Genomic DNA, 6,537 nt, shown 5'->3' with positions numbered 1-6,537 from the left:
GAAGGAAGAGTGGCAATACCATACAATCACACCCTTCCTTCTGTGCTGCTGCTGGCAGTGGCATGGCTGTCTGAGCTGGGCACTCGGTCAGCGGCTGCTACTCTCTGGCCACCCAGATTGGAGGGCAGCATCATCGCCACCAGCAGTGGTGCAGAAGGAAGGGTGGCAATACTACACCATGCCACCCTTCCTTCTGTGCTTCCTGTTGGCAGTGGTACTGCCATCTGAGATGGGCACTCAGCCGCAGCCATTGCTCTGTGGCCACCCAGCTCAGAAGGCAGCATCATCGCCATCAGCAGTGGCAATAACATACAATGCCATCCTACCTTCTGCCCTGCTGCTAGCAGCAGTGCTGCCATCTGAGCTGAGTGCCTGGCCAGTGGCTGCAGCTCTCCGGCCACCCAGCTTGGAAGGCAGCGCTGCTACAAGCAGCGGAGCAGAAAGAAGGGTGGTAATACCATACCATGCCACCCTTGTTTCTACATTTCTGCTGGTGGCAGTGCTACCATCCAAGCTAGTTGCCCAGCCATAGGCTGTTGCTCTCCTGATACCCAGCTTTGAAGGCAAGGAAAAAATCACAGACATTTTTTCATATTTCCAAAATCTGCCTGGAGGGACATCGGAGAACAAAAAAAAAAAAAAAAAAAAAAAAAAAGGTCATGTCTGGGAAAACCCGGACATATTGTGACCCTACTCCTGACCCCCTCACACTAGCCTTGAGACCCCCTTTTGGGTTAGGACCCCCAGTTTGAGATAGGCTGCACAATGATCCTGAAGCCCAACATGGCCAACAGTTTCTGGCAGACCATTTCCCACAACTTCTGCCTAAGGGGTTGTAGATTCTCAGGGGCCTTTTTCCTCATATTTGTATCCACACGATGGTAGGTTAGGTGAGTTTGTTCTCCATTCAGAGGGTCCTGTGGCACCTTTGAGACTAACAGAAGTATTGGGAGCATAAGCTTTTGTGGGTAAGAACCTCACTTCTTCAGATGCAAGTAATGGAAATCTCCAGAGGCAGGTATAAATCAGTATGGAGATAACGAGGTTAGTTCAATCAGGGAGGGTGAGGTGCTCTGCTAGCAGTTGAGGTGTGAACACCAAGGGAGGAGAAACTGCTTCTGTAGTTGGATAACCATTCAAAGTCTTTGTTTAATCCTGATCTGATGGTGCCAAATTTGCAAATGAACTGAAGCTCAGCAGTTTCTCTTTGGAGTCTGGTCCTGAAGTTTTTTTGCTGTAAGATGGCTACCTTTACATCTGCTATTGTGTGGCCAGGGAGGTTGAAGTGTTCTCCTACAGGTTTTTGTATATTGCCATTCCTGGTATCTGACTTGTGTCCATTTATCCTCTTGCGTAGTGACTGTCCAGTTTGGCCAATGTACAAAGCAGAGGGGCATTGCTGGCATATGATGGCATATATAACATTGGTGGACGTGCAGGTGAATGAGCCGGTGATGTTGTAGCTGATCTGGTTAGGTCCTGTGATGGTGTTGCTGGTGTAGATATGTGGGCGGAGTTGGCATCGAGGTTTGTTGCATGGGTTGGTTCCTGAGTTGGAGTTGTTATGGTGCGGTGCGTGGTTGCTGGTGAGAATATGCTTAAGGTTTTCAAGATAACACTGAACAGCGCACTGATACACAGATACCCTCCCACCAACAACACAGGAAGAAGAACTCCACATGGACTCCTCCTGAGGGTCGAAATGACAGTCTGGACCTATACATAGAATGCTTCCGCCGACGTGCACAGGCAGAAATTGTGGAAAAACAACATCGCTTGCCTCATAACCTAAGTCGTGCAGAACGCAATGCCATCCACAGCCTCAGAAACCACCCTGACATTATCATCAAAGAGGCTGATAAAGGAGGTGCTGTTGTCATCATGAACAGGTCTGACTACCAGAAGGAGGCTGCCAGACAACTCTCCAATACCAAATTTTACAGGCCACTTTCCTCAGATCCCACTGAGGAATACACTAAGAAACTGCACCATCTACTCAGGACACTCCCTACACTAACACAGGAACAAATCAACATACCCTTAGAGCCCCGACTGGGGTTATTCTATCTACTACCTAAGATCCACAAACCTGGAAATCCTGGACGCCCCATCATCTCGGGCATTGGCACTCTCACTGAAGGACTGTCTGGATATGTGGACTCCCTACTCAGACCCTATGCCACCAGCACTCCCAGCTATCTCCGTGACACCACAGATTTCCTGAGAAAACTACAATGCATTGGTGACCTCCCAGAAAACACCATCCTAGCCACCATGGATGTAGAGGCTCTCTACACAAACATCCCACACACAGATGGAATACAAGCTGTCAGGAACAGTATCCCTGATGATGACACAGCACAACTTATTGCTGAGCTCTGTGACTTTATCCTCACGCACAATTATTTCAAATTTGATGACAATATATACCTCCAGACCAGTGGCACTGCTATGGGCACCCACATGGCCCCACAATATGCCAACATTTTTCTGGCTGACCTGGAACAACGCTTCCTCAGCTCTTGTCCACTCATGCCCCTTCTCTACCTACGCTATATTGATGACATCTTCATCATCTGGACCCATGGGAAGGAGACCCTGGAAGAATTCCACCATGATTTCAACAGCTTCCACCCCACCATCAACCTCAGCCTGGACCAATCTACACGGGAGGTCCACTTTTTAGATACCACCGTACAAATAAGCGATGGCCACATTAACACCACCCTTTACCGAAAACCCACCGACCGCTATGCCTACCTTCATGCCTCCAGCTTCCACCCTGGTCACACCACACGATCCATCATCTACAGCCAAGCACTGAGGTACAATCGCATCTGCTCCAACCCCTCAGACAGAGACCAACACCTACAAGATCTTCACCAAGCATTCTCAAAACTACGATACCCACACAAGGAAATAAAGAAACAAATCAACAGAGCCAGACGTGTACCCAGAAGCCTCCTGCTACAAGACAGGCCCAGAAGAGAAACCAACAGAACTCCACTGGCCATCACCTACAGTCCTCAGCTTAAACCTCTCCAACGCATCATCAGTGATCTACAACCCATCCTGGACAATGATCCCTCACTTTCACAGACCTTGGGAGGCAGGCCAGTCCTCGCCCACAGACAACCTGCCAACCTTAAGCATATTCTCACCAGCAACCATGCACCGCACCATAACAACTCCAACTCAGGAACCAACCCATGCAACAAACCTCAATGCCAACTCCACCCACATATCTACACCAGCAACACCATCACAGGAGCTAACCAGATCAGCTACAACATCACCGGCTCATTCACCTGCACGTCCACCAATGTTATATATGCCATCATATGCCAGCAATGCCCCTCTGCTATGTACATTGGCCAAACTGGACAGTCACTACGCAAGAGGATAAATGGACACAAGTCAGATATCAGGAATGGCAATATACAAAAAACCTGTAGGAGAACACTTCAACCTCCCTGGCCACACAATAGCAGATGTAAAGGTAGCCATCTTACAGCAAAAAAACTTCAGGACCAGACTCCAAAGAGAAACTGCTGAGCTTCAGTTCATTTGCAAATTTGACACCATCAGATCAGGATTAAACAAAGACTGTGAATGGCTATCCAACTACAGAAACAGTTTCTCCTCCCTTGGTGTTCACACCTCAACTGCTAGCAGAGCACCTCACCCTCCCTGATTGAACTAACCTCGTTATCTCCATACTGATTTATACCTGCCTCTGGAGATTTCCATTACTTGCATCTGAAGAAGTGAGGTTCTTACCCACAAAAGCTTATGCTCCCAATACTTCTGTTAGTCACAAAGGTGCCACAGGACCCTGTGTTGCTTTTTACAGATTCAGACTAACACGGCTACCCCTCTGATACTTGTTCTCCATTGTATTTGCTGTTTCTGTTGAAGCCAGAGTCATGGATTAAGGGTGCTTGTGGGCTGAGCTCAGGTGTTGGTGGAAAAGCCATATGAGGAGGCCCTCTTGGTCCTTTCAAGCCTTCAGCAGGTTCACAGGTTCACCTGTGTCTCTTTTCTCTTCCCTGGATGGCAGATTTGATAATCAACTGCCCTTGCCCTTTTTACAACCTTGAATGATCCGTGCCACTTGGCCAGAAGTTTTGACTTCAAGATTGGCAGCAACAACAAACACAAGCACCAGGCTTAAATTTTTACATCCTGGCCCCATTATTGTAGGTTCATTCATGGTTCTACTGAGATTTCAGTTCTCTCTCAAGAAAGCCTGCAGTGTCTCCAAGTTTTCCCTCAAACAGAACATGTATTGTACCACATTGGTTGTTCCTGGGTCTGTCTCCTCCCATGTCTCGTGGAGGAGATTTAGGATCCTGTGGGGCTGCCTCCCATATAGTAGCTCAAATGGGGATAACAGAAGGCGTGGGATCAACGGGGTTCAGTGATGGGTAGGGCCGTACCAAATTCACAGCCATGAAAAATGCATCACGGACTGTGAAATCTGGTCTCCCCCCAATGAAATCTTTTATGTGCTTTTACCCTATGCTATACAGATTTCACGGGGGAGACCAGAGTTTCTCAAATTTGGGGTCCTGACCCAAAAGGGAGTTGCAGGGGGGTTGCAAGGTTATTTTAGAGAGGTCACAGTATTGCAACTTTTGTTTTTGCACTGCTTTCAGAGCTGGGCGGCCAGAGAGCAGTGGCTGCTGGCTTGGCACCCAGCTCTGAAGGAAGCACCCCGCCAGCAGCAGTGTAGAAGTAAGTGACAATACCATACCATGCCACCCTTACTTCTGTGCTGTTGCCTTCAGAGCTGGGTGGCTGGAGAGTGGCGGCTGCTTACTGAGGGCCAAGCTGTGCAGGCTGCAGCGCAGAAGTAAGGGTGGTAATATCATACCGTGCCATCTTTATTTCTGCACTGCTGCTGGCAGCGGATCTGCCTTCAGAGCTGGGATCCCGACCTGCAGCTGCCGCTCTTCAGCTGTCCAGCTCTGAAGGCAGAAGTAAGGGTAGCAGTACCACAACACCCCGTACCCCCAACTCCTTTTTGGGTCAGGACCTGTAGAATTACAACACTGTGAAATTTCAGATTTAAATAGCTGAAATCATGAAATTTATGATTTTTAAATTCCTATGACTGTGAAATTGACCAAAATGGACCGTGAATTTGGTAGGGCCCTAGTGATGAGGATCTGAGGCCTTGGCCCTCCAGCCTGTTCACCAGTTGAGTTCCAGGTTAACAGAGTCCAACAAAATGTATACAGTCCAACATCCCCATAAAAGAAAGGGTCTTCAACCCACTTCTGGTCACTTGTGAGTGGCACACCTTTGGCTCAGGGCTTATAATATTTCTACCCTCTCCTCCTCTCCAAGAAGGGAAAAAGAGTCTATGTCCCCTCCATGAAATGTGTGGTTAGTACGGGAGCCCAGGCCTTCCCTCTCCACTGGGCAGTCAAATGATCCTCCAGAAGTTAGATCAAAGGGTTCTGTAGTCTTAGGGAAAGGCTAGCCCCTCTTCACAGGACTGGGGTAGCTGCTCCTAGCGAAATCTCTCCTGCAGCCCAGACGCCTGCCGCACCCTTATTCAGGATCTCTAGAGGTAAGTCTCTTGTTCTCTGCTGTTTCTCCCCATTCTGAGCTGTCTGGCTCTGTGAGGTGGGGCGTCAGTGCAAACGACATCCTCTCTGTTCCCAGGTCCATCAGGAGGATTATCAGGGGAACCCAGGCCTGCCCCACCACCCACCGGGTCCAGCTAAGGGCCCTCAAGCTAGAGAAGGAGAGTCAGGGTTTACTGACTCTGACAGTGCCCTGAGCTGCTTCCTACCTTCCTTCAGGCCTCTCTAGGCTCTTCAGTCTGTTGGCCTGTTCACCCCTTTCTGGGGTGATATCCCTGGGCAGCTCTCTAGCAGTCTGCTGACAGGAGTTCCTTTGTCCTGCCTCCTCACTCCTCTTTAGCTGCCCTGGCCTTCTGCTCCCATCCCTTGTATCCTTCCAGCTGCTGTTAGGATGCCAGTCAGTAGTGGCTGGCAGTGCCTGTATTAATCCATTGGTTGCTGGGCTAGCGCAGGGGTACATACATCCCATGACAGGCTCCTTTTTAAACTTCTCCAGCTTGAGCAGGTTCTTGCAGGTGTGGTGGGGTGGGATCACAGCGGACCAGGACTGCTCTCTAACTCCTCCTGGCCCAGCGTGGGGTTATACAACCCATCACAGGTGTCCTAAGAGGCGCAGCCCCTGCAGTGCCTCAGGGGCTTGGCAAAAGGAATGGATGGTGTGGAGCTGGCGCATCATCTTGGCTGTGACGTCCTCCTGCCTCAAGAGAACAAGAACTTGTCAGAGACTTGGGTGCCCCCAGGAATCAGGGGGGGATTAATGGTAACTGGAACCCTGGGATGGACTCTTGTCTTCCTCTCTAGTGACCTCCAGTGCCAACCCCTGCCGCACTGTACAGTGAGCCCCTGCCTCCATTCCTTCAGTTTTCCCATGACAGCTGTTCTTTGGCAGCTTCTCTTTGTCCGATTTCTCTTTCTGGTTTCAATGCCTGTGTTGTTCCATTCC

Source organism: Chrysemys picta, chromosome 2 (genome assembly GCF_011386835.1).
Source record: "Chrysemys picta bellii isolate R12L10 chromosome 2, ASM1138683v2, whole genome shotgun sequence".
Classification (NCBI taxonomy): domain Eukaryota; kingdom Metazoa; phylum Chordata; order Testudines; family Emydidae; genus Chrysemys; species Chrysemys picta.
This window is presented reverse-complemented; position numbering follows the sequence as displayed.